Source organism: Acomys minous (genome assembly GCF_964271855.1).
Source record: "Acomys minous genome assembly, chromosome: 10".
NCBI lineage: Eukaryota > Metazoa > Chordata > Mammalia > Rodentia > Muridae > Acomys > Acomys minous.
Genome location: NC_140491.1, coordinates 116,145,409 through 116,171,110, shown reverse-complemented (window position 1 = coordinate 116,171,110; position 25,702 = coordinate 116,145,409). Strand labels below are relative to the sequence as shown.

At 38.6% G+C, this 25,702-nt stretch overlaps 1 long non-coding RNA gene across 1 annotated transcript; it reads left to right on the top strand.

Moving 5' to 3' along the window:
• Positions 1-696: 696 nt before the first annotated feature.
• On the top strand, positions 697-19,984 carry LOC311606776. Its single transcript, XR_014782436.1, has 3 exons — positions 697-1,008; positions 15,123-15,264; positions 19,477-19,984. It is a non-coding gene; the product is annotated as an uncharacterized lncRNA (long non-coding RNA).
• The last annotated feature ends 5,718 nt before the right edge of the window (positions 19,985-25,702 follow it).

The following is a 25,702-nucleotide window of genomic DNA, read 5'->3' as shown; positions in this document are numbered from 1 at the left end:
AGTATATTGAAAGAAGGCAGAGATAAATACGACGCTGATCTTCCTTTTGATTTTGCAGTCACCACAATTCTTCTCTCTTTATAGATATGTCCTCTCAGAGCACACTATTCAAACAGGAATGATATTTGTACTGTTCCAAACATGTTTTCTCTTTGACGTGTCTGCTGATGCCTTCTGGACTGTGATTTACAAGTTGCTTTTGAAGACTGAATTTCTCATGTATATAAATCAAGTCTACATGAACAATGGAATTATTAATCTGCTGAAAAGACTTCAAGAGCTACCACATACAGCATCCAATATATGCTGCATGATAATAGAATACTCAAATTAGGTACTTTCTATTCTCATGTAGTCATTTTGATGAAATGCTGTGAAATGGAGAAAAAAATATGAAGTAAAATTTTGGCAGTGAGGGTTATAGAAATGTTAAGACAGTGAGGTTACAAAGTATTCCATGAGATCAGAGGTTATTCTGGGACTGGATGAAGAAGTAATTCAAGAAATAATGAAGAAAACATTCAAAGATTTAAAAATGCAAATATGCAGTAAACAGGGAGGATGCATATATTGAGAAAGGAGAAGACTGTTAGGAAGGCTCTTGCAGCAAGGTACGCAGCACAGGGTGGGGCGGACAAATGCCAGGGGATGCTTTTCAAAATTCCGAAATCAAACAACCAAGTTCATATGCTTTTGCAAAGGACGTGGCTGCCTGAACTAAAGCATATTTAGGGGGAAAATGCTTTTAGCTTGAAAAACATTGATCTATGAAAATTCTATGTGAGGTCTTTTACTACATCAAAAGCTGGAGTTATGAAAATATGAAAAATGAGGAGGACAAGCGAGGGCAGACATGTGCACAGCCCTGTGATCTGGTAAGCCGAGCAGTGCAGACCGAGCTCTCCCTTACCAGACTGAGAGAACAGGATTAAAGGGAGTCAACTTTTGAAATGAAACCAACTTCTCCAGATTTTCCCAGTGAAGGGGATACAGAAGAGAATTACAATGGTAAGTGATGTGTAAATCAGAGTGGGAGGAAATCTATTAATTTAAGTTGCATTTGATCATCTTGTGCTGAGACAAAGGTGTGCCACAGAAGAAAGAATAGGTGGGACATGAAAGCAGGCAGTGTACGCTCGGGGCATGCCTGCATCATTGGGAGGGCCAGTGATTTGGAATTGAGGAGTGTTTAGAGAGGGGAAACTAAAAGGGGAATGATGAATTTGTTTAGAAAGAAAGAAATAACAAAGGAGATATTTAAAATGGCCATAAAATCTGGTAAAAAGTAATTTAATAACTGTTTTATGATTAAGGAACAAAAATTTACTGCAATGTACTGTACTTTCTTTCATAAGATGCTTAAAATAATTTCAAAAGTAGCTGCTTTTAGTTTAAGACCAATAGAAAAAAAAAAGATTTGTTATAAATTACTTGGTCGAGCCTAAATATGAAGCACTACGGAATGCACTCACATCTACACTCTTACAAAATGGAGAAAAATATTTCTAGCCAAGCTGAGCCTCTTTCAGTCCCCAATTTACTCTGTGAGGCAGTGTTTGTGGATTTGGAGAGCTTGTTGTTGGGTCTGATTCTCTACAGCGGTGCGCTCTACATGTCTCATAACCCTCACAGCCTCCAATAGTTAGGTAGAAACATCAACAAAAAGTACCAGATGGAATTGCCATCCCTGGGACACCAGGGCCATCAGCCACTGTGCAAGGTTTCTTCAAGGTGTGACAAGAAAACAGATTATGTTTTAAAAGACTAGCAACAAGCTTGGTACTCTTAATATCGAATTTACAGGATTTGGCTCACCAGAGTTTTAATCTCAGGCAAACAGCTTGCTGCACTTTAGTTAATACCCTCGGGTGGAAACTAATTTTACTGTTGATTAGTTACAAACATATTTGGGCTTGTACCACCATGGGAAGGGACAAAGTTCAAAACAGTTTTTTTTTTCACTTTAGTAATCATTTAGTATGGGAGAATAAGTATTTACATAGATAGAGAGATACTTATAATTTTAATTATTTTAAATAAAGAAAAGTTAAAACGTCCCTTAAATATATACTTATTTCAGTGTTAATTACATAGAGAAAGACATGACCTCTAAATTTTTATTTGTTATATACTCGGCATTAAATTTAAATCTTGCTTCCTGAAAATACATGGACTACATTTTTGTCAATGCCAGTACACAAAGCTATTCCAAAATTCAGTAGCTTTAGGGATACTCTTCCCCGCCTTTCTTTTACTCACTTTTCCTTTCTTATTCTTTGTTTTACATTAAGATCTGATGACATGCCATGTAACATGTGCAGTAAAAGTTCAATGTGGCCTTCATGATGAGGTATACATTGAGGCTTCTCAGTGAGATCTTTGTTGCTGCTTTTTAAAATTCTCAATATTTATAAAATAATCATTAAAGATAAATGTCACACCAACTACCATATACAAAAATTAATTAATTCCTCCATCTTAATTTCACTTTAAATTTATTTCATCTTAATTTTATTAGGTCAGGAACCTAAATAAAATTTTGTTAGGTTTGTGTGTGTGTGTGTGTGTGTGTGTGTGTGTGTGTGTGTGTTAATAATATTATAAACTATGCACAGCTATTGTTTATTACATCTAAATGCACATAAAGCAAAATACTTCAGTTTTCCCAATGTGTTATACCCAGACACTCAAAACAGTTTGTTGAGATTGTCAACAGACTTGAACCCCTTTTAATAGGTAGGATGCTTAAATCACTCAGAGGGGGAAATAAAATAGACATCTGAAGTAGAGGGATGGAGAGAACAAGGTGAGACATGGATAGGGGAGGGGAAGGCGGGTTAGGTGTGGGGACGGGGGAGTGGAGGGCTGCGAGAGAGAACGGAAATCAGTGAGGCAGCATCTCTGGGTCAGAGAGGCTCCCAGGTGTCTGTGGTGATGTCTGGAGCAGAAACTCCTAGCAGCAGGGGCTATGGAGCCTGAAGTGGCCACCTCCTGTAGCCAGAAGAGGGAAAGGGACACCAACTCACACAGAAAACCTTTGACCCAGCCATTGGGCTGGAGTCGAGCCACACACCGTGAGAGAGAGCCCGCGCCCACCATTGACGCTATTAATAGTATTCCGCTATACTTGCAGACAGGAGACTCGCATGCAGTCATCTGAGTAGCTTCACCCAGCAGGTAAGGAAAACGGATGCAGAGACCCACAGCCATGCATTAAGTTGAACTCTGAGAGTCTTATGGAAGAGAGGGAGGAAGAATTGTAAGAGCCAGAGAGGTCAAGGACATGGAAAAAAAACTTTAAAAATCAGCTAACCTGAGCCCATAGGAGCTCATAAAGACTGAACCACCAACCAGAGCCAATTCTTGGGAAGAACCTAAGCCCCCACGCTTAGGTACCAGATGAACAGCTACCTGGGTTCTCGTAGGAAACCTTTAACAGCAGGAGCAGGGACTGACTCTGACTCTCTTGCCTGCATTTCGATACCTTTCCCTAACTGGACAGCTTGTCTCGCCTCAATAGATGATGCACCCAGTCCTACTTGATGCGCCAAGGCAGGGTGATGCCCATGGGAGGGCTCCCCTTCTCTGAGAATGGGGGATTGGGGAACATAGGGAGGGAGGGGAGGGGAAAGGGAGAGAGTGGGAGGGGAAGAAGGAGGGGAACTTCTCACCAGGATATAACGTAAATAAATAAAGTAATTAATGGAATAAAAGAATTATAGAAATTATTTTTGTCTATTTAGATTTAAGAAATCAAATATGATTTAGAAACAAAAAATCTACACTTCTACCATGTGTTGCAGTTAGAGAGAACATCTAGTTTTATAATACATATATTTATTAAAAGATGACATACAATGTGAAAGTTTAATGAAGACAACAAGGTGGTATTGGGGAGGCTTTAGAGAGAGGAAAAGAAAAGGGCAATTATATAATTATATTATAATCTCAAAAAAGAGACATAATTTTTAAATGTGAAAATTTAAAGAAATCTGTCTCTCTTAAGACAATAAATAGAGAACTTAGTACTCAAACTGCAGCCACACCTGGCCTGTCCTCCACCATTAAACAGACCACATGACGTCATGGGGAGATGTAAGAAATAAACTCTGTGCATGTAAAGTGCTTTAGAGTTTCAACTTCTGTTGCATTTAGTAGTGTTCCCAAGGTACTGATCTGCAATTTATTAAAAATACTTCAGGCACCATTATTAAGCAAATTAAAAGTAAATTATATTAAAATCTAATTGTTCACTGAGTACGGGCATTTGAAAAGATTTATAGTCAAACCTCCAAATGGCAAATACCTATTCATGGCTCTGTAGTTCCCAACGGTGCCTACATGACTACAGTGCTTACATGACTACAGTGCCTACATGACTACAGTGCCTACATGACTACAGTGCCTACATGACTACAGTGCCTGCATGACTACAGTGCCTACATGACTACAGTGCCTGTATGACTATAGTGCCTACATGACTACAGTGCTTACATGACTACAGTGCTTACATGACTACAGTGCCTACATGACTACAGTGCTTACATGACTACAGTGCCTACATGACTACAGTGCCTACATGACTACAGTGCCTACATGACTACAGTGCTTACATGACTACAGTGCTTACATGACTACAGTGCCTTCATGACTACAGTGCTTACATGACTACAGTGCCTATATGACTACAGTGCCTACATGACTACAGTGCCTACATGACTACAGTGCCTACATGACTACAGTGCTTACATGACTACAGTGCCTACATGACTACAGTGCCTGTATGACTATAGTGCCTACATGACTACAGTGCCTGTATGACTATAGTGCCTACATGACTACAGTGCTTACATGACTACAGTGCTTACATGACTACAGTGCCTACATGACTACAGTGCATACATGACTACAGTGCCTACATGACTACAGTGCCTACATGACTACAGTGCCTACATGACTACAGTGCTTACATGACTACAGTGCTTACATGACTACAGTGCCTACATGACTACAGTGCTTACATGACTACAGTGCCTACATGACTACAGTGCCTACATGACTACAGTGCCTACATGACTACAGTGCCTACATGACTACAGTGCTTACATGACTACAGTGCTTACATGACTACAGTGCCTACATGACTACAGTGCTTACATGACTACAGTGCTTACATGACTACAGTGCCTACATGACTACAGTGCTTACATGACTATAGTGCTTACATGACTACAGTGCCTACATGACTATAGTGCTTACATGACTACAGTGCCTACATGACTACAGTGCTTACATGACTACAGTGCCTACATGACTACAGTGCTTACATGACTACAGTGCTTACATGACTACAGTGCCTACGTGACTACAGTGCCTACGTGACTACAGTGGCTACGTGACTACAGTGCCTACGTGACTACAGTGCCTACGTGACTACAGTGCCTACGTGACTACAGTGCTTACGTGACTATAGTGCTTACATGACTACAGTGCCTACATGACTACAGTGCCTACATGACTACAGTGCCTACATGACTACAGTGCTTGCATGACTACAGTGCCTGCCTGACTACAGTGCCTAAGTGACTACAGTGTCTACATGACTACAGTGCTTACATGACTAGAGTGTCTGTATGACTATAGTGCCTGCATGACTACAGTGCCTATATGACTACAGTGCCTAAGTGACTACAGTGCCTAAGTGACTACAGTGCCTGCGTGACTACAGTGCCTGCATGACTACAGTGCTGCCTGACTTCAGTGCCTAAGGGACTACAGTGTCTACATCACTACAGTGCTTACATGACTACAGTGCCTGTATGACTACAGTCCTTACATGACTACAGTGCCTACATGACTACAGTGCTTACATGACTACAGTGCTTACATGACTACAGTGCCTACATGACTACAGTGCCTGCATGACTACAGTGCCTATATGACTACAGTGCTTACATGACTACAGTGCCTACATGACTACAGTGCTTACATGACTACAGTGCCTATGTGACTACAGTGCCTGTATGACTACAGTGCTTACATGACTACAGTGCCTACATGACTACAGTGCCTACATGACTACAGTGCCTGCAGGACTACAGTGCCTACGTGACTATAGTGCCTACATGACTACAGTGCCTATGTGACTACAGTGCCTACATGATGTGAAGCTTGATTTCCCATCTCTATCTGCAACAGTTCATATTTAGTTGTCTTTGGTTTTGAAGAAAAGTCTACTTATATATTTTATGGTAAATATTCTTCTAAGGTTTGTATCCAACAAGAGTAGAAATGAAATCCCCTTTGATGCTAATTGATGCCACAGGTGATGATAGCACAGCAGATTGACAGCTACAGGTTATCAGTTTGTGGACACTATCAAAATGAATTTTAAAATGAACATTTCAAGCCTATCACTTGATCAACTTGTGTTTCCATGTGGGTAAACAAGACCCATGTAATAATTGCATCAGTCAACATGTCAGCATGGATGGGGAAATCTCACAATTTCAGATGGCTGCTGAAAAAGGGACAATCACTTTTCCCCAGGGATGAGGCCCCTTGCAACTTATCCATTTCCCAATGGCCAGCCCTAAACCTGTGTACATAAAAGGGACACTAATCAGACACAATAAGTTTTATAATATATATTTATGCCTATAAGATAATTATTATACAGGAGGTGGGACTGGGAAAAACAAAAGTTGGATAGTGAGACAAAGGAGTAGAAATGCAAATACAGTGTTCATGTATAAAATTCTAAACAATTTTTAAATGTTATATTGTTATAATTAATTTAATATATAAAGAGAGATAGTTTCATAATATCTTAAAAAAAATAAGATCACAATGGTTTCATGCATAAAATTATACCTATTTATATATTTTATATATTATATTATGCATCATAATTATTATATAATATATAAATATATTATCATCTTTATTTCATTCAATGGAGATTCTATAATTTCTCAGTTTTTAACACTTTTTCTAGTATATTCTGTTTGTCTGCCTCACAAAATGTTGGTATATATCTATGACCCTTTGTGGTAAAATAGCATCCCCGATAAAAATTTTTATTCAAATATATATGTTTATATATATGTTTATATAATCTGATAAATGTGAAAAAGTAGAAATGTAGGCAGTACATTGTATCTCCATTTAAATATAACATATTTATGTGATGTAGCCTTTCTAAACATATTAATACATTGTCATCTTTATTGCACTTAATGGATATTCTATTTTCTCTTAAATTTTAACTTTTCTTTCAATATGTTCCATTATTTAAAAAAAAAATCTTCACAAGGCATGTGTCTATGACTCCTTGAATAAAAATAGCATTGATCACATTTTGTACATACTTAGTTAATTAAAATTTGTTCCTATTAAGGAGGAAATAAAATACCACATTAGATGAAAATTGTTAACTCTGGAGTTCTCCCATTGGCCCCTCCAGATGTACTGCGTCTTCTTCCTGCCTTCCGCATGAGGCTGGTGTGTACAATAACTGGTCCCGGTCCTTCTCAGTTCAATGAGGTCTGGACAAAATTGAGAGTCTCGTATAAGCACGATGAAATACCAATGATATTTTAATGGTTCCCATTGATTGTCCATAGGACAAGATCTAAAATTACTCATGAGACAAGCCTCTGAGTACACTGATAAAGGATATTTTTATTAGGTTAATTGATTTTGTTACTTTTGAGGATTTCATGTCTTTTGATTACATTCAGTTCCCTCGCCAATTCTCCCAGATCCACGGACTTGCACTGGTGTAAGTCTGAAATAGGAAGCCTTGCTCTCAACGTGAGATACACCGTTCTGCAGAGCTCCAATTAGACGGAAGTCTAAGGGAAAAGCATTTTGCTGCGCCTGCACATTTTGCTGATTGATTCCACTTACCTTGTTAACTACAGAGGCTGCTGCCTTAATTCACTGAGATTAGAACTTCCTACCATGAACTGCAGACCACGGTCTCTAGGAATCCTCCAGGACTTTAGCACCAAGCTGGGACTGGGGCTGAGGATTCTAGTCCTTGAGACAGACTCAGAGGCGCAGGACTCCCTGACTCTCCAGGAAGAAACAACCATGGTTGGAATACCAAGGCCTTAAGATGTAAGCTATAAACAAACCCTCTTTTAATACGCATTCCTCCGATTATTTCTGCTCTTCTAGAGAACCTGGAAGGATACATTTTCCCAATTCATTATTTGAAATGGAGCCTGCTACGAATCCCTTAAAGGAAACTACATGTGTTGATGGTTGCTTGCAGCCAGCGATAAATGAGGCGCACCAGACAAATCACTGCAACTGAGCATCCATGGTCCCATCGTCTGAGCATGAACTCTAAGATCCTAGTAAAGGAAGGAGTTTTGAAGAGGGCTTCTTGAATTATTCCTAAGGGATACTGAAAGCATGGATGTACAGTCCTCTTTTCGCTCAATTCTAAAACTTTATTATATTCCTTTTAAAGTGAAAGATCTGGAAAGAGAGTGAAAGAAGACAAAGGCCAGTTAATTCATCTACCGTCTTCTTTCTCTGTCTCACATGGAGCAGGCTCTGCCATTGCTAAGCTGTTCTGGCCCAGAGCTGACTTTCTCTACGCAAGGTTTTCTCTATCCAGGTTCCTGCAGCTGTTTCTTCCATGCTCTGTCCGATGTGAGGCTGGTGACAGGTCAGAATTGTTATTCTCCTTTCCAGATTCTCCTGAAGCTACACATTTGTAATAAACTTTTATTCGATAATGATAATTCTATTTTGAAGCTGACCTTTTCTATTGGGGTCGCCGTAAATGATACAATCACAATCTTCCCAGGAGAAGTAGGCATTTTCTTTATAACAATGTGGTAATAATAATGTGCTTGTAGTGGAAGAATCAATAAATGAATCAAGTTAACTTTTAAAAGAATAACATAAGATAAATAAAATAAGAAGAGTAAAATAATAAATATGCCTGTAATTTTGGCAAACATAAAGCTAGCAAATGAGAAAATATTTGAGGACCCTATTGAATAACAGGGGCTTGAAGTAAGAATCACTCGTTCATACCTTATGAAGTAAAAAAGTTCTGGCCTCTTAGAAATCTTGTTAAAAATAAGTAAAACAAAACAAAACAAAATGCCTGGTGCTGTGATCCACCTCTGTATGCCCAGATTGCTGCAGAGGATAGGCCTCAGTTGATTCTACAGGGCAAGATCTCGGTACATCATTGCTAAACCCATGAGGCCCAATAAATAACATCCGGGTTCAGTAAAAGACAAAGTTTCAGAAATATAAAGTCAACAATAGGTAAGGATGAGAACAGGCCTCTACACACAAATTTAAATATATGTGAACTCATGCACACACACACAACTATATTCAAAATTAGTGAATAAAGTTTTAGTGTTTCCAATATTTAATGAATATTTTATAGTTAACACACTTACTATTTTATCTTCTTGTGTTACATAGCTTTTGTTCCACATGAATTTCTGTGTCTCCTAGTGTTTGAATGCCACATATTTAAAGTGAAACATTCTCAAGAGTATCTTAATTCAAGTACAACATTAATTTGGGTTTTTTGTTTGTTTGTATATTTTCAGTTGTTCAAGCATTATGCATTTGTTTATAGAAAACACCTCTTTTTAACCTTGTGGTAAAACTTTGTATTAATTGTAACTACAGAACATACTCAAAAAACCTACTGGGTTCACTCAGGAATTTAAGTGTTATTGTTTCCCAAGTCTCTGATGGAGTTGAAGACCAGATAGTTTAGCCTTACAATTAAGCATAGTTGTTTGGGGGTTAAGATGTTTTTAGATCAAGATAAATGTTTTAAGCTAATAGAGATGAGATATGATAGATATTAATCTCCATTCAGAAATTTAAACCCAACAAGATAGGAAAGATATTTACCTCAAGTTTGCCAGATTCAAATAGCCAAATCACGATGAGTGTAACATTTATATAATTCCTGGTTGTCTCGTGGTTCTTCCTGCTATATGTAGTTTATTTTAACCATGTGCAATAATATAAATGTATATGTTTAAAAAGAAACATAATTAAAAAGACATTTAAAAACCTATAGGTTTATGAAAGTTTTAGAAATATTTATTTGTCTTAGTGCATACTGTGATAGGAGCAGTTACCTTGCTTTCCTCTGAGAAATCTCTAAGAGTTTATCAGATTTTTGAAAATTGCTTTATTCTTTGGAGGTAGAGAGAGATGATTCAAATGCTAGAGTGATTGCCATACAAGCTCCAGAACCTGACTTCCATCCTTAGTACCCGCATTAAACAAAAACAGAAACAACCAATCAGCAACAAGGAAAACCCTGCTGGCTGTGGTGAGTGACTTCCACAGTCCCCGCTGCAGGTGCATCCCTGGAGCTCTCTGGGTAGCAGGCCTATGCAAATACGTGAGCTCTATGTTCAGTAGGAGAACACATCTGCACACATAAAGCAGGGAGGGACTAAGGAAGACAACCTCTAGCATACACCTGCATACACACATGAACACACAAACATGTACACACACACACACACACACACACACACAGTCCACAAATAAAAAGTAATTAGCAAATATTTATTCTGTCAAAAACTCAGGCACCAGAGGTCAAATTTACTTTTAAAACTGAATTATTAGTGTTGTCTCTCTTTCCCTAGGGATGGGCCTCATGGACTTGCGTAGTTTTCTCAGGTGACACACCCAATGCAGTGGGGATTGAAATGCATTCAGTACAGAGGACTAGTAGCAAGTCTCATGCTAATGTGGTTTTGTTTGGGTTTTGCCTACATCGTGGTCAGTCATGCAGTTGGTTTTCTAGGCTGTGCAGTCCTCTATGGGATATAAATTTTCCATTAAGTAATTTTCTCTGTGGCTAGAAAACATCTGCAAAGAACAGATAATTCAAAAATTGCTCTCAAGTCTATTGGCAAATGCAAAGCTATCTTGCAGCCTAGGATATAAGCATTCTTGTGAGTCTTAGGCCTAGGAAGTACACTGGACATAAAGTAGAGTATATGCATGATTAAAAGTACCTTGTTCCATTACACGTTATAAAACAGTGGAAAACTACAGCCACCAAATATTAATATTAGAAATAATGGATTTAATCAATTGAACAGGAACACACAGTGTGCCTAGCACAAACATTAGATATTTCTGTATTTCTCAAGATACAGAGTTTTAGCACACATTTAATCCCCTTGTTTTCACACCTATTATCACATGTTCTATGCTGAATTAAGTATGCAAAAATTGTTTTTGTTATTTTTATCAACCAATTGTAACACTTTCCCACAAACCCAGCTTCCCACACACCCAAACCTCTAAAATGATTTTTTTAAACATAGCTACCATTGAAACACACTGTTTTAATAATTTCTGATAGAAAAGAACTTTGTAAAAATGTACTGACTTTTGTCATCAAATTATCCTTTCCACTTCTCTGTGATAAGAAAGAAAAAAGATGCATTTATTTTCTGAGGACTTTTAGAGTGACTGTGGGTGAACAGAGTCCATAGCCACTCTACTGTGGCTGATTTCTGTCAGTTAGCAAGGTAATGTGATTTCTGTATATCCTTCTGTTTTTTATCTTTGGTGGTGGAAAAGAGTAAAATGCCATGTAATAGATGTATTTATGGTCCTTCAACTACTTGAAAGGGTTTAGGTTTTCACTGAGAATGTAAATAAAAACTACTGATCTCATACAACACAATATTGTTTAGTCTGAAACTTAAGACAGCAAACACTTTCCCTCTAAGCCATTGGCTATTTTATTTAAAGGAACAGGAAAGGCATGATAAGAGACACATGTTTTTAGGTCTAGATAGATGTTTTAAGTTTATAAAGACAAGATGTGATAGAGATTGATTTACAGTCAGAATTTTAGATGCACCCAGATAAGAAAGATGTTTTCTTCAAGGCTGTCAATTACAAATAGCCAAAACACTAAGGATATAACATTTATTTAATTCCTGATTGTGTCATGGTTCTTCTTGCTAAAGTTAGTTTATTGTATATATGTGTAATAATATAAATATATATGTAAAATTTTTTAAAGTTTAATAAAAAATAAAAGAACAAGATTTTTAACAAGAGAGAGACATGTGTTCTCATAAGATACATCAATGATCCTAAGGCTCCTGCGGAGACACCTCACAGGCCAGAGTCAGGTTGTTTGGTCATTGTCTTCCAATTTAAGCTGGAACTTTATTAAGTGAAACTTTATTTCACTCTATTCTTATATGTGTGTAAGACAACCTGGCCTCACTGGTTCTAGTGGACTTACTGCTGAGGGGCATCCTCCAAATTAACATTCTCATGATGTAATGCCAATGTATCTTGAAGTTGGAGCCTTGCCCTTCTAACTGAGATGGGTGTCCTGACAAATGGAGACCAGAGAGCTAGCTAGCTCTTTCTCTCCTGTGTGAGACCACAGGAATTCAACAAGCAATGGGAAAAGATGTTCATCAGAACCCAATCATGCAGGTACCTTGATCTTAGACTTCCAACCTAAGGCTGGAAACTTATCTATATGGTCTGACAGCAATCCACACCAAGGTATATTATAGTACAACAGTGCAAACTGACTATTATGCATCTGCTAATTGTCCAGGTGTGGAAGGAATATTAACCATTTGTTTACAAGCATTTTTTTTCTCTTAATAAATTTATGTGGTTCAACTCATGCCCACCCTTTTTCTTTTGCAATGTGGAACATTGTATTCTATTAGTCATCTATAAATCTCTGTGGTATTGGGACTATACTTTATAGTAGCAAAAGAAGAAAACATGAACTCTTCAAAGACAATTTATCTCATGGTCTAAATCAAAACTGATGAAATATTTTAGGAAATCTCTTTCCATTGCCAGGATAAAGGCATATGAGGTCCAGGAAGTAGACATGATACTGCTCTGGAACCAACTTGAATCTACAGTAACAGCTAGTGATTACTTTGCTGTTCCCTGAATAAATACTTGAAACTGACTCAACTAAGATGTCTTATTGAATTCTTTTGATGCTCGGTATACAGGAAGATAATTTTCCTTCTCTAGTGGAGTGAGCTGATTAGGGAACCTGGAAAAACATAGTATGCCAATTCTTAATGACATAACATGTACAGGGTCTCCATTTAAAAGAGACTAGATACAACTTATAGTCATGAGGGACACACAGCTATTTACAGTTTTGACATGCTTCTATGCTAATTCTTTCCTCTTCATTTCCTTTCAGGAAAAATACATTTATTTTCTCATTTAATATATCCTTGAATGTTTTCCCTTCCCTCTATGCCTCCTAGTTTCTCCCCACCTCCTCCAGACCAACCCCCTTCCTGTCTTTCATTAGTAAATAAATAGGCTACTAACAGATGATAACCAAATACAACAAAATAAAACAAAAAATAACAAACCAGGACAAGACAAAGCAAACAAACAGAATGAAAAGAGCCCATAAAGAGACACTAAAAACAGGTGTAACATAGAGCCCCATTCATTTTCATGCTTGGGAGTCCTCCGCCCAAAAAGCCAGAAAACTGGAAACAATAATATATATACAAAGGACCTGCACATTTTTTAAAAATCGGGAAATATAGAATTATAAGTATATGTGCAAAAGTTAAATAATATAGAAAGCTCTGAAACAATATCATAAGATATGACTCCTCCAAATACACCAATGATTTCAACTTCCTTGGCTGTCTGCTGCTGGGTGTGCAGCCTAAGCTTAAGAATTGACCATGTCTACTGGATGGGGAGGCCTGGGGGCACTCAGAGGAAGCATAGCAGGCTACCAAGAAGAGACTTGATACTCTATGAGCATATACAGGGGGAGGAGGTCCCCCCCGCAAGTCACAGTCATAGGGGAGGGGAGTAAGGGCACAGTAGGAGAGAGGGAGGAATATTAGGATACAAGGGATGGGCTAACAATTGAGACATAATATGAATAAACTAATAAAAAATAAAATTAAAATAAAAAAAAAAAAGAATAGTTTGTTCCCCCAGTGAGTCTTTTTATTTGGATAAATTGTATTTTTCATTTGCAAATGGTTACCAGTTGCTTCTGGGTTATGGATGGGGGCGTGTGTCCACTTTTTCTTTCAGTTCTAGGACGCTTCTGGTGCAGACCCTTGCAGGCCCTGTGCATGCTGCCACAGTCTGTGAGGTCATATGTGCTTTGATCCTTTTGGTTTAAACAGCCTTATTTCTCTGGTGTCCTCCATCCCCTTTGGATCTTACACACTTGTATCTCTTCTTCTGCACAGTTCCCCGAGCCCTGAGGATTTGACCGAGACATCACGTTTAGGGCTGAGTGTTCCAAGGTCTCTCACTGTCTGCACAATGTCTGGCTGTTGTTCCCTGTATCAGTTCCTTTCTGCTGTGGGAACAGGCTTCTCTGATGATGGCTGAGCAAGGCATTGATCTATGAGTAGAGCAGAGTGTCTTTAAGAGTCATTTTAGTGCTGCATTTTTTTAGTAGAGCAGAAGTGTTTGGTTATTTTCTTTGTGAATCCATATGAATGTGAAAATTGACCTTTCAAGATCTGTGAATAATCATGTTGGGATTTTTATGGGAATTACATTGAATGTGTAGACTGCTTTTGGTAGGATGGCCATTTTTACTCTATTAATTCTACTGGCTTATTTGCTTCTCTGGCAGTTTGGCTGCTGGGTTCTCATGAAATGCTTGCTGGAGTTGGGGGCTGGGAAAAACTGAGCAAGTGGGGAAAAGGTTAGAAGATCTAGATGATGGTGTGGAGATTGAGGAAGAGGGAAAGGGTCAGCGGAAACAGGTGGTCCTCTACAAATCTGGCAGTGAGACTGAGGAGAACGGGTTTGAAGGAGAATTTTACAAAGTGAGTCTCTGCAGTTACTCTACCAGTTACTCTGGCTGTAGCAGCCTGCAGCTTTCCAGGGAACGACTGCTGGCGTTGGGGACTGAGATACGTGGTGAGTTTGGGGAAGGAAGGAGGGGAAAGATCTATGTGACCCACAGGAAATAGTGGCAGGGATGGAGGAAGGCCACGGCACATGGTTTGTTACAGATCTGGAGTGGGAGGGGGTGAAGAGGAGTGTTCAAGTTGGCCTACCTGCTTACCTCACTAACTCTCTTTCTCATTCAACAGCTCCAGTAGATGTAAGACCTATCTACATGGGCCAAACATTCACTGAAATCATGCTGGTCAGTTGGATGAGCCGAGTGGAGGTCTTGGAAAAATATGTTTCCTACTAAAAGTTGAAGATATGTTCTAGGAATCAGCCACCAAGGTAAAGATGTTAAAGATAGAGTTATTGGGGTCATTTTGCATCTTCTATGTTTGAGGCCTGCTTAAATACCTACTCTGGCCATATTTATAGAAGAAACTACTAAGGGAAGGATTAAGTTAAGTTATGTCCTAAGGTGACAAGGCATAAATTATGTCCTCTGGTGTGACAAGATGATTGTTTTTGTTACACTATCAGGCTGCATACAGTGATGCTTCATAGGATGTAAAATTGTGTTCATAATACCAAGATCTTACTCCTAATGCCTATAAATACAATGGGGTTTTCATATTTTCACATCAAGTATCTAAAAGATTTCCAAGCCGCAGTTCTTCAGTGAGGAGGTGTTAGTGTATTTAGATATTTAGTTGAGCACTTTTGTGTCTTCTTATATAAGCCTCACAGAATTTTTACATCCATACACTATGCTGTGTATAGAACATAAAAAGGTCTACTTGGATGTCACTTCTCCTGACTGGTGGTAGGAATTCAGGATGTACCAGGTGCTCTGTATTTGAGCTGCATCCGTAAGAGAACGTTATTCTCCAGGACACAGCAGTGAAGGCTTTAAGGATTTTTATGTACTGTTGTGTTCCCTGTAGGAAGGAAACAGGAATCAAACAGTGGAGCAAGAGTGATTGTGCTTATCATTGCAGGCAGTGACCTACTTGGGGAATTTATGTTTCTGTTGTTTTAACTGTGGGCTCTGCCTGCTCTGTGTCTCTGCTTCTTAAAGGGGAAGCACTTCCGTTAGGGCAATTATCAAGTGCCCTGCCTCGCGAGAAGCTGCATTGCCTCGGTAGGCACAGAGTCCTCTTGCCAAGAGAAAAACAATAAGAGATATTATATCTGCCTTTATCAGCAGAAACCAAGGCTACTATTCCTTGGGGTTACTTTTAACTACCAGCTGGTCTTATGATAATTCACTTTATTACTTGTTATGAGTTTTTACTATACTTCAGAGAAATTGTTTTAAGTTGGAAAAGATTTATTTTCTCGTGGTTTTAGTCCATGGTCGTCTGGTTGCCTCGCTGCATATAGGAAGCAGAGATACATATCTTTGGAGTGATTAGGACAGACAGAAGGCAGAGGGGGAGAAAGACAGAATGGGAGGGAACGGCAGGACACACATACCCTCAAAGAGGCCAGCGTCAGGGAGGCCAGCCTGGTTACCACCATTTCACTACCTTCTGAGGTTCTTTGTAATTTAAATGTAATATTGTTTTAATTCATTGGTGAAGGCGGAGTCTGCATGGTACAACCACTTCCCCAATGACCTTTCTCTGCCCACTGCTTTTATGAGGGAACATGCCTTCAATATGTGAACCTTTCTCTTGAGTATCATTTAGTATTTATATTATTGCATCATCCTACTGGGTCTCAGAAAATAAACTAAACCCTTTCTAGAAATGCTTAACCAGGAAATGGAAAATCCTCAAGGACAAATAAATTTGGGCAGAAAAAGATATTGAAACTGAATTCACATTAATACATTGGCATATGGCAGGGAATGAAATTTCTTTGGAATAAATATATGGGCTACACAGAGGCAGTTATTGGAACATAACGTGGGTGGATAGCTAATGAACTGAACTGCAGGAAAAAATTAGTATTTTGAGGAAACTTCTAGTCACGAAACCAAACGAGACTGGACAAGCCATTCCTGTAACTCTTGCAGCACCATCACCAAACACAAGCTTTCCGGCGATGTGGGACATTAGTACCTCTCAGACCTCATGAAATCAGGCCTTTAGTCTGTTCTTAGAAGGCAAACTCCACTTTTTCCTGAGGATATGTCTTTATTCATTCCTAAGTGAGGCTGCTCTGAAAGTCGTCAAGAGTCTCAGAGCAGCCCTAAGAAAAGTCCCAAGTGTGTCTTTAAGGTGCAGATGTGATCGGCCTACCCCAGCACAGATATCCAGGCCAGTGAAGATTTTCTAGGTCTCAAAAAGTTTTATGTAATATTATATCTTCTAAGATTATGAATACCTAGAATAGAAGATGTAGTAAAGAAAAATAAATATCATCATAAAATCTATACGTGAAAGTTGTATCCTCAAACACTACAGACTGCAACACAGCATTTTATTATGTGATTGTCAATGATTCATAGAATGCAAGGGGAAAAACCTAGAGAATTGGTGCATTAGAAATATCAAGAAGTGAAATATTCTGTGCTGATATTTTCAGAATACTTATTTTATCAAAATTACAGTAAGCATGTATACTGTTTTTACTTTTTTTTGCAAGTGCTAATGACTGAACCTAGAACCTTGTACAGGCTATGCACATGTGTAATGCTAAGTTACAGCCATAACACGTGTGTACTGCTTAAAAAATAATTAATTATTTAGATACCTTAGAGTAACACAGTGAAGAAGTAAACAGCAAGCCATCTAAAATCCCTCCTATTTACGAAGATTAGCACATTCTGCTATTCACTTCTCATTGCTCACTGTTTTTAAACATAGTATAATGTAAATATTAACTGCCTGTCCCTTTCTCTGTCTTTCTTCAATAATCTGAAATGAAACCTAAAATTTATGCTGTGTGCCATTGTGGAATTCTCGAAACCAATCCCTCACCCTAACGCTCACTTCCTGGCATGTGTTCATATTTCACCATTTTTATTTTTCCCTATCTTGAATAGCAGAAAGTAAATAACTCATGAGTTTTCATTGCTTATTTTGCTAATGTGGGTTCAGTAGGACTTATGCTCTGTTCTCACAATGTGGTTTGGATGTGAATTGCGCTTTCTCGCTACTGTAGCTGTCCTGCGGGGATTGCTGGCTGGTACCATCACATTTGGCGTGGTGGTTAGTTCCCCACGCACACCCCGGGCCCAGGTTTTCATTCTGGTCTGGCAATCTCTTTCTCCTCTGGTGATGCTGTCTGTCGCAGTGTAATGCACCCAGAAGGCACTTTGTCAGGGCAGGCGCAGTGCTCTTCGGCATTACCCACTCTCTCTAAAACTGTACGCTGAATAAACACCTTTTCTTTTTTAAAAAAAAAATACTCGCATTCAGTTACTTTGTTACAGCAGTAGCTGAAGGGTGTATGCACTTAAATTATGGTTTTCTGGGTTTTGGGTTCTTGATTTGTTTGTTGTTGTTATTTTTTGTTTGTTTAAGAGAAGCTTAAAATGAACTCTAAAAATGAATTCCTTTTCATTGACATAAACACATTGATTATTGGTATAATTTTTGTAGCAATATATCACACGTTTAGTTTGGTTAGCATTTATTTAAGCAATATCTACTCAACAATATCCCTACTTTCTTGTTCTTTCTTCATATGTAGATATTTCTTAAAAAGAACTTGCCCAATAGATTGCCTGCTTAATTCGAACTTGAATAGCTAGCGACAGACTGATGATTAAAAAGACCTATAAAAATAAATTTCAACTAACAACGGAACAATCACATTCTTTTCCATAAATATAATTCAGTCAGTGACCATCACTCTATCACTCTCTCTCTTTACATTATGTTTTGGTTAGAAATGAGACCATAATGGCTCTTAAAAAACAAGGAAATCATGCAATTTGCAGGCAAATGGGTGGAATTAGAAAATACTATCTTGAGTGAGGTAACCCAGACTTAGAGAGATGCACATGGTATATATTCACTTATAAGTGGATATTAGCGAAACAGTAGAGGATAACCATTCTACAATCCACACACCTGAAGGAGTTAAGTAACAAGGAGGGTCCAAGGGAGGATGCTTGAATTTCCCTCAGAAAAGAAATAAAATAGACATCGAAATCAGATGAAGTGAGAGAACTGGGTGGGAGAACTGGGGGAAGGGGGAGAGATGGAGATCAGCTAGAGGTAGAGTAGGGGTGAGAGGTGAGAGGGCAGGGAGACCGAAGGGAAACCAATGGAGTGAGACATCTCTGCGACAAGCAGGAGACCCTTGGGGAGGCAGGCTTCCAAGAGAATTTGGAGGTGACTCTAGCTGAGACTCCTAGCAGCAAGGGATATGGAGACTGAAGTGACTACCTCTTACAGCCAGACAAGACTACCAGTAGATGGAGGAGGACATCAACCCACCCGCAACACCTTCCACACAAATACACCCTACCTACAAGGTATGCAGGGATAAAAATGGAGCAAGATTGAGGGAAAGGCCAAGCAATGACTGGCCCAACTTGAGACACACACCATGGAAGAGAGCCAGCCCATGTCACTATTAATGATTCTGTTATGCTTGCAGCCAGGAACCTAGCATAACTGTCCTCTGAGAGATGCAGACCCTACAGCAGAGCTCTGGGAGTCTTGTGGAAGAGTTGGGGGAAGGATAGAGAGATCTGAAGGGAATGAGACCTCCACAACAGAAGACCAACAGAGTCAAATAAACAAGGACCATGGGGCCTCACAGAGACTGAACCACCAACCAAAGAGCACGCGTGGACTGGATGTAGGTATTCATACATGCACTGGACCCACATATGTAGCTGATGGGCAGCTTGGTCTTCATGAGAGTTTGTTAGTAATTAGAGCAGGGCTCTCTGACATGGACTCTATTGCCTGCTTTTGGATCCCCTTCCCTGCTGCATTGATGGGGTTCAGGGGAAGAGGATGTGTTTAGTCCTGATGTCAGTAAATATGCCAGGGTGGGTTGGTAGGGAGAGTTGGTCCAGTTTTCTGAGGAATAGAGGAAGGGGATAAAGCTAAAGAGGGTAAGAGAGCAGGATCTGAAGGAGAGGCATGAGGGGGCTATGATAGAGACATAAAGTAAACAAATAGATACATTTATTAAAAGTAAATAATAAATAAAAAGAAAAATGTGGAAATGAGAACTTTTTTTGACTTTATTGTAAGAATAAACGTCTTTCCCCATATTTCAGCTCTTTGAATTCTGTTTTTGCTTGAATTGATTATTACTGGGCTTTCCAACTTTTTTTAAGTTCTAAGAAGAGAGAGCAGAAAGACTGTAATAGTCAGAAAAACTTTGTCTACTGTGAGATTGTGTCTTTTATAAATGTCAAGGCAGCTACTCCTATGAAGTCTCAACAACATGGCTGTCTAAGCAAGACATGAGCAGGGGTGATACCAATAGACAGGCATACTAGCATGAAACAGGAGACTCTTATGGGCCCCAACCTTAGACAAAGAACTACAGGCAACTAAGGAATACTAGGAGAGCAAAAGTAGTCTTCAGTGAAAAGCATACTAATTGACTATCTAATACCACATGATCAGCTCTGAAATCATATACATACTACTACATTATATGAATTGAGAAAGTTGTATATATATATGAATATATTGTTTATATATATTATATATAAATATTATATATCATATAATATATTTGTATTATATGTAAATATGTACATGTGTGTGTGTGTGTGTGTGTGTGTGTGTGTGAAAGAGAGGAGATAGACCAAAAGAAAACTATGATGGTAGGGGGATTAAAAAGAAAAATAATTTAATTATATTTTAATCAAAAAACCCTTTTAGCCATAATAAGATTTTGAAAAAAAAAAGTCAAAATGCTTTCACACACATAAGTATACCTATTTCTATATATCCTCCATTTTTTGTGCTTACATTTTCATTTTTAAAATGCCTATCATCATCTTTATAGTTTTAGAATTCTTACCTTATTTAAAAGTTCCTTTTGTGTCTAATATATCAATGTTCTCATTTTATATGAATATATCTACAATTAATTTTGCTTCATGTAAGGGTGAATGCCAACTCTGTGAAGCTTAACATTATTTGAATACTGTTGCTACAGATGAACTTTTTATAGACGTGAAGCTATGTTGCTTGATACTATTTTAAGACACCTGTCTACTATTCTTCTCCTGCACCATCATCCACTGTAGGATATAGGCCAATATGGGAAGGCACACAGAAGTGAAGTTTCCCTATGGAACATATGTTTAAATGGACTGGTGCAGATGTCAAACCCTGGCAAGATCGGCTATTACAAGTGTGACAGCTGACAAGCCGTGGAATCATTCTGTATTTCAGATTCCTTATGGGACTCATATGTTACCATGCAAAGTTACCAAAAATAGCAAATGGTCAAGCGTCATTATAATTACGTAATGACACTTGGTTCTACGTGGGGTTTCAATGAGCTAACACATGCAAAGTTTTTAGGACAGAATGATGCAGATACTGAATACTCAATAGACTATAAACATTAATATTTCAACATTACATTGTACATCCCCTCATTGCTACAATGTAGCTATGTACCCCACCTTCCTCAATGTGGTAGCCCTTTTCTTATCAAAACAAATGTCAGCATTCAACTTATTTTACTTTCAGATAAATGGCTAATAATTCAGGCTTTAAGCCAAAGTACATTTTTTATTATTTCTTTTATTTTTTTCAGCTATAACATAAATACATAATTTCCTCCTGTTTCTCTTCACCCCCAAGCCTTCCTATACACCTTTCCTTTCTCTATTTCAAATCAGTGGCCTCCTTTCTTCATTAATGGCTATTACATGCATATATGTATATACACATATATTTCTAAATACAACCTCCTCAGCCTATATAATATTCTATGTATATGTGTTGGCTGATGACTCAGTACTAGGTAGTCATTTCTGTGTTCCTCACTGGGGAAACTATTTCACCCACTTTCAATATCTCTATTGAAAAGACTTCTGTAGTCTTGGGACCTCTTAGGCTGTTCCCTGTCCAATTTGGTGTGCCCACTGTTGTCCTTGTTCTACACATGTTTAGGCAGGAACACTGGTGTGTGTAGCTTCTGACATTTCTAGGAGACATAAAGTTAAATCAAATGATCCTGTGGCTCTTACAACCCATGCACCCACCCTTCAACCCACAATACTTCCTTTACCTTTGCTTTCCTAATAGGCTTCTTTTTCCTTTCTTCCTTCTTTTTCTGATTTGATTTTCTTTCTAGGCAATAGAGAGGATTTTGTGCTGTGTCATACAGACATTCCCACTACACATAAAGCAGTAATATCCCCAGCTTCACGTAGGGGCAGTAGTTAATATTCTTGAGCCAAGGCCTTCACCAGAAACGTCCTCAGCAGAAAAGCATTACATCACCAAGCAGCTTCTTGCTCAGTCTAGAACAAATACAATAAGACATTTCACCCAGAAAGATCAGTCCATCATTGGCATAACCCTTGATAATATTCAACCAATATTTTCTTGCAATATACTCAATCTTGCGAGTCAGTCTCTATCTCACAATGTTTGCTAGCTTTCTTCTTGTAGCAGATAGCCTAAGGAGTTTGGCCCATGCTGGGAATACATGGCTGTATTCTTTACTGTCCCAAATGTCTTCATACCCTCTGAGGAGAAAAACATGCTGTTTACTGTGTCTAATATTGGAAAACCATCTCACTTCTTTCCTGCATTCTAAAAATAGTCTGGTGTTTGTAGCATCCATAATAATTGATGACAAGCTATGGTATTTTTATTATTTCTGTCCTTGCCTAGTGTTTGATCACTTCTTGATATTTATTCCACATTTTATAATTGTCACCATACTCCATATATAATAATGAAGTCTGTATGGATATGGCTTCATGAAGTTGGTTTTGTAAGATTTTTTTTTCTTTTTTAAATGTTTGGTATTATGATATAACTAATTTCCCCCTTCCATTTTCTCTCTCTAAGCTCTCCTATAGAGCCCTCCCCAGGCTCCTTCAAATTCTTGACCTCTTTTCTAACTAATTGTTATTATGAGCATATATGCAGATGTGTGTACATATATATTCATAAATATAGCCTGTTCGGTCCAAGTAATATATATTTTCATGGCTTACCATTTGACACTATGTAACCAATTGGTGTACTCTTCCCAGCATCCCTCAGTTGCCTGTAGGTCTTTGCATAGGATTTTGGCCTCAGTAGATTGTTCCTCATATAACTTGTCATCACCATTAATGCCACATTTGTTGCGTTCACATTTGGTTTGAGCAATCGTGTTGGTAATTCTTCTGACAGCGCTAGGAGACACGCTCTTACAAGAAACTCACGGATCCTCTGGTTCTTAGAATCTTGTAGCCCACTCTTCTGCAACGTTTCTCATGCCTTAAACTCTGAGTATTATAGACGTGTTCTCTAATCTTGAGAGATTTCTGAAAGTGCAAGGAAATTTACTTTATTAAAGTTTCACTGGATTCTATGCCTTATATTCACTTCTTTTAGGAAGAGCAACTATTTACATATTTCATATCTTGACTAAAAATTGTTTTTTCTATCAGCTTTCACTTTTGTTAGTGCTGTGCCATTGTTTTTGCTCTCATTTCCTGATTGCCATTGTCTTTTTAGAGTTATGTACTAACATTGATAAATATTCTAAGTCACAGCTCTAGAACATTCAACTTCAGCCACACCAGCTTGTATGCTTCTCTGGGTTGTGTTTATCATCTTCTGATTAAAGAAAGAATTTTGGATCCACTCAGGGCTACTTTTTTTATTTCATTTTTTTATTAATTTATTCATATTACATTTAGATTGTTAGCCCTTCCTCTGTTTCCTCCCATTCTTCCCTCCATCCCACTTCCCCCCTTCTCCCCTCCCCTGTGTCTATGATTCGGAGAGACCTCCTCCCCCTATATATGCTCTTAGAATATTGAGTCTCTTCTTGGTAACTTGCTATCCGTCCTGTGAGTGCCACCAGGCCTCCCCATCCAAGGGACATGGTCAGAAAAGGGGCACCAGAGTTCCTGTGAGAGTCAGATCTCATTCTCTACTCAAAGGTGGAGAATATCATGTTCGTCGGCTAGGTGTAGGGGTTCAAAGTTTACTGCCTATATTCTCCTTGGCTGGTAGGAAATGGGGCTTGGAAGTTAACAGAGAATTCTCAACAGAGGAATATCAAATGGCTGAGAAACACTTAAAGAAATGCTCGACCTCCTTAGTCATCAGAGAAATGCAAATCAAAACGACACTGAGATTCCATCTTACACCCATCAGAATGGCTAAGATCAAAAACTCAAATGACACCACATGCTGGCGAGGATGTGGGGAGAGAGGAACACTCCTTCATTGCTGGTGGGAATGCAAACTAGTACAACCACTTTGGAAAGCTATCTGGTGCTTTCTCAGAAAAATGGGAATAGAGCTTCCTGAAGACCCAGCTATCCCACTCCTTGGAATATACCCAGAAAATGCCCTACCACACAACAGGGACATATGCTCAACCATGTTCATAGCTGCTTTATACATAATAGCCAAAACATGGAAACAGCCTAAGTGTCCCTCAGTAGAAGAATGGACTAAGAAACTGTGGTACATTTACACTATGGAGTACTACTCAGCTATTAAAAACAAAGAATTTCCGAAATTTGTGGACATATGGATTGACCTAGAAATTATCATAATGAGTGAGTTCACCCAGAAGCAAAAAAAGACAACGGTATATACTCACTTATATCAAAACACTAGTCCAAGGGATACGTCCCATGAAAAACTTTACTTACCAAGAAAGTGGGTCAGAGGAGAGGACATCCTATTGAGACTTTAGGCGAGAGTAGCATGGAAGAACGGGGAAATAGTAGGACCCACAGGGTCCTGGAAACCTACAAGAAGAACTTTATGACAGGCAGATCTGGGTCCTGGGGTCCTCCTCAAACTAGGGCTACTTTTTTTTCATGCTTATTCTTCTGTGTGAATACCTTGGATTTTGGGAGTAGAAGACAAGCATCTGAGTAGTCGAAAACTAAGTTCCATCAACTCTAGAAAAGCCTAGAAATGTGCTAAATTGTTGGGATGGGAGATGCTAAGATGGAATTTTGAAGAGCATGTGAGTCTCTTCAGTATGTTAACACTGACTTTCCTGGATGCTTGATTTCCTACAGCTCCATGTGCGATGGTGATGCCATGTGTTATTGTGAAGTACATCTCTGCAGCAATTATGTCCGTTTGTATTCACTTTTGTTGCATTGAGAGCTTGCCAGGCTCTCCTCCTGGCATCCCAACAGAGCCGAACACAAGGAGTGTTCCATCTACACCAGTCATGAGAGGGGTTTAGTCATCACAAGCTAGTGCTGTGCCAGAATATTGTCTTCAAGCTAGAAAGAACTAGGAAAATATTTAGATGATCCTATGATGTAAGCTCTGATAAGACTCATCTGATGCAGATAAGTCTGTGTGGAAGGAGTAAAAGGAGGCCATAGCTGTCTTTCCTGGTGTGACAAGGAGGAAAGACTAGTGGTAAATGAAACCCAAGTGTGTTACTCTCTCAGCTCTGTAAGACGAGGAGATGAAAGACCCAGGACAGCCTGCTGAAGGTAAACGCACTTATATGTACATTGAAGCTGCAAGGATTCAAGGCTTATCTGCTTTGGAAGTAGTGAGGAGCACAAATGATCTAAGTACATTTATGATGAATCATCAGAATCCCAAAGATGAAACATCAAATATAGAAATAAGATAATTATATAGAAATACATATTTTCCACTAAAAATGGAATCACAAGTTTTCAAAT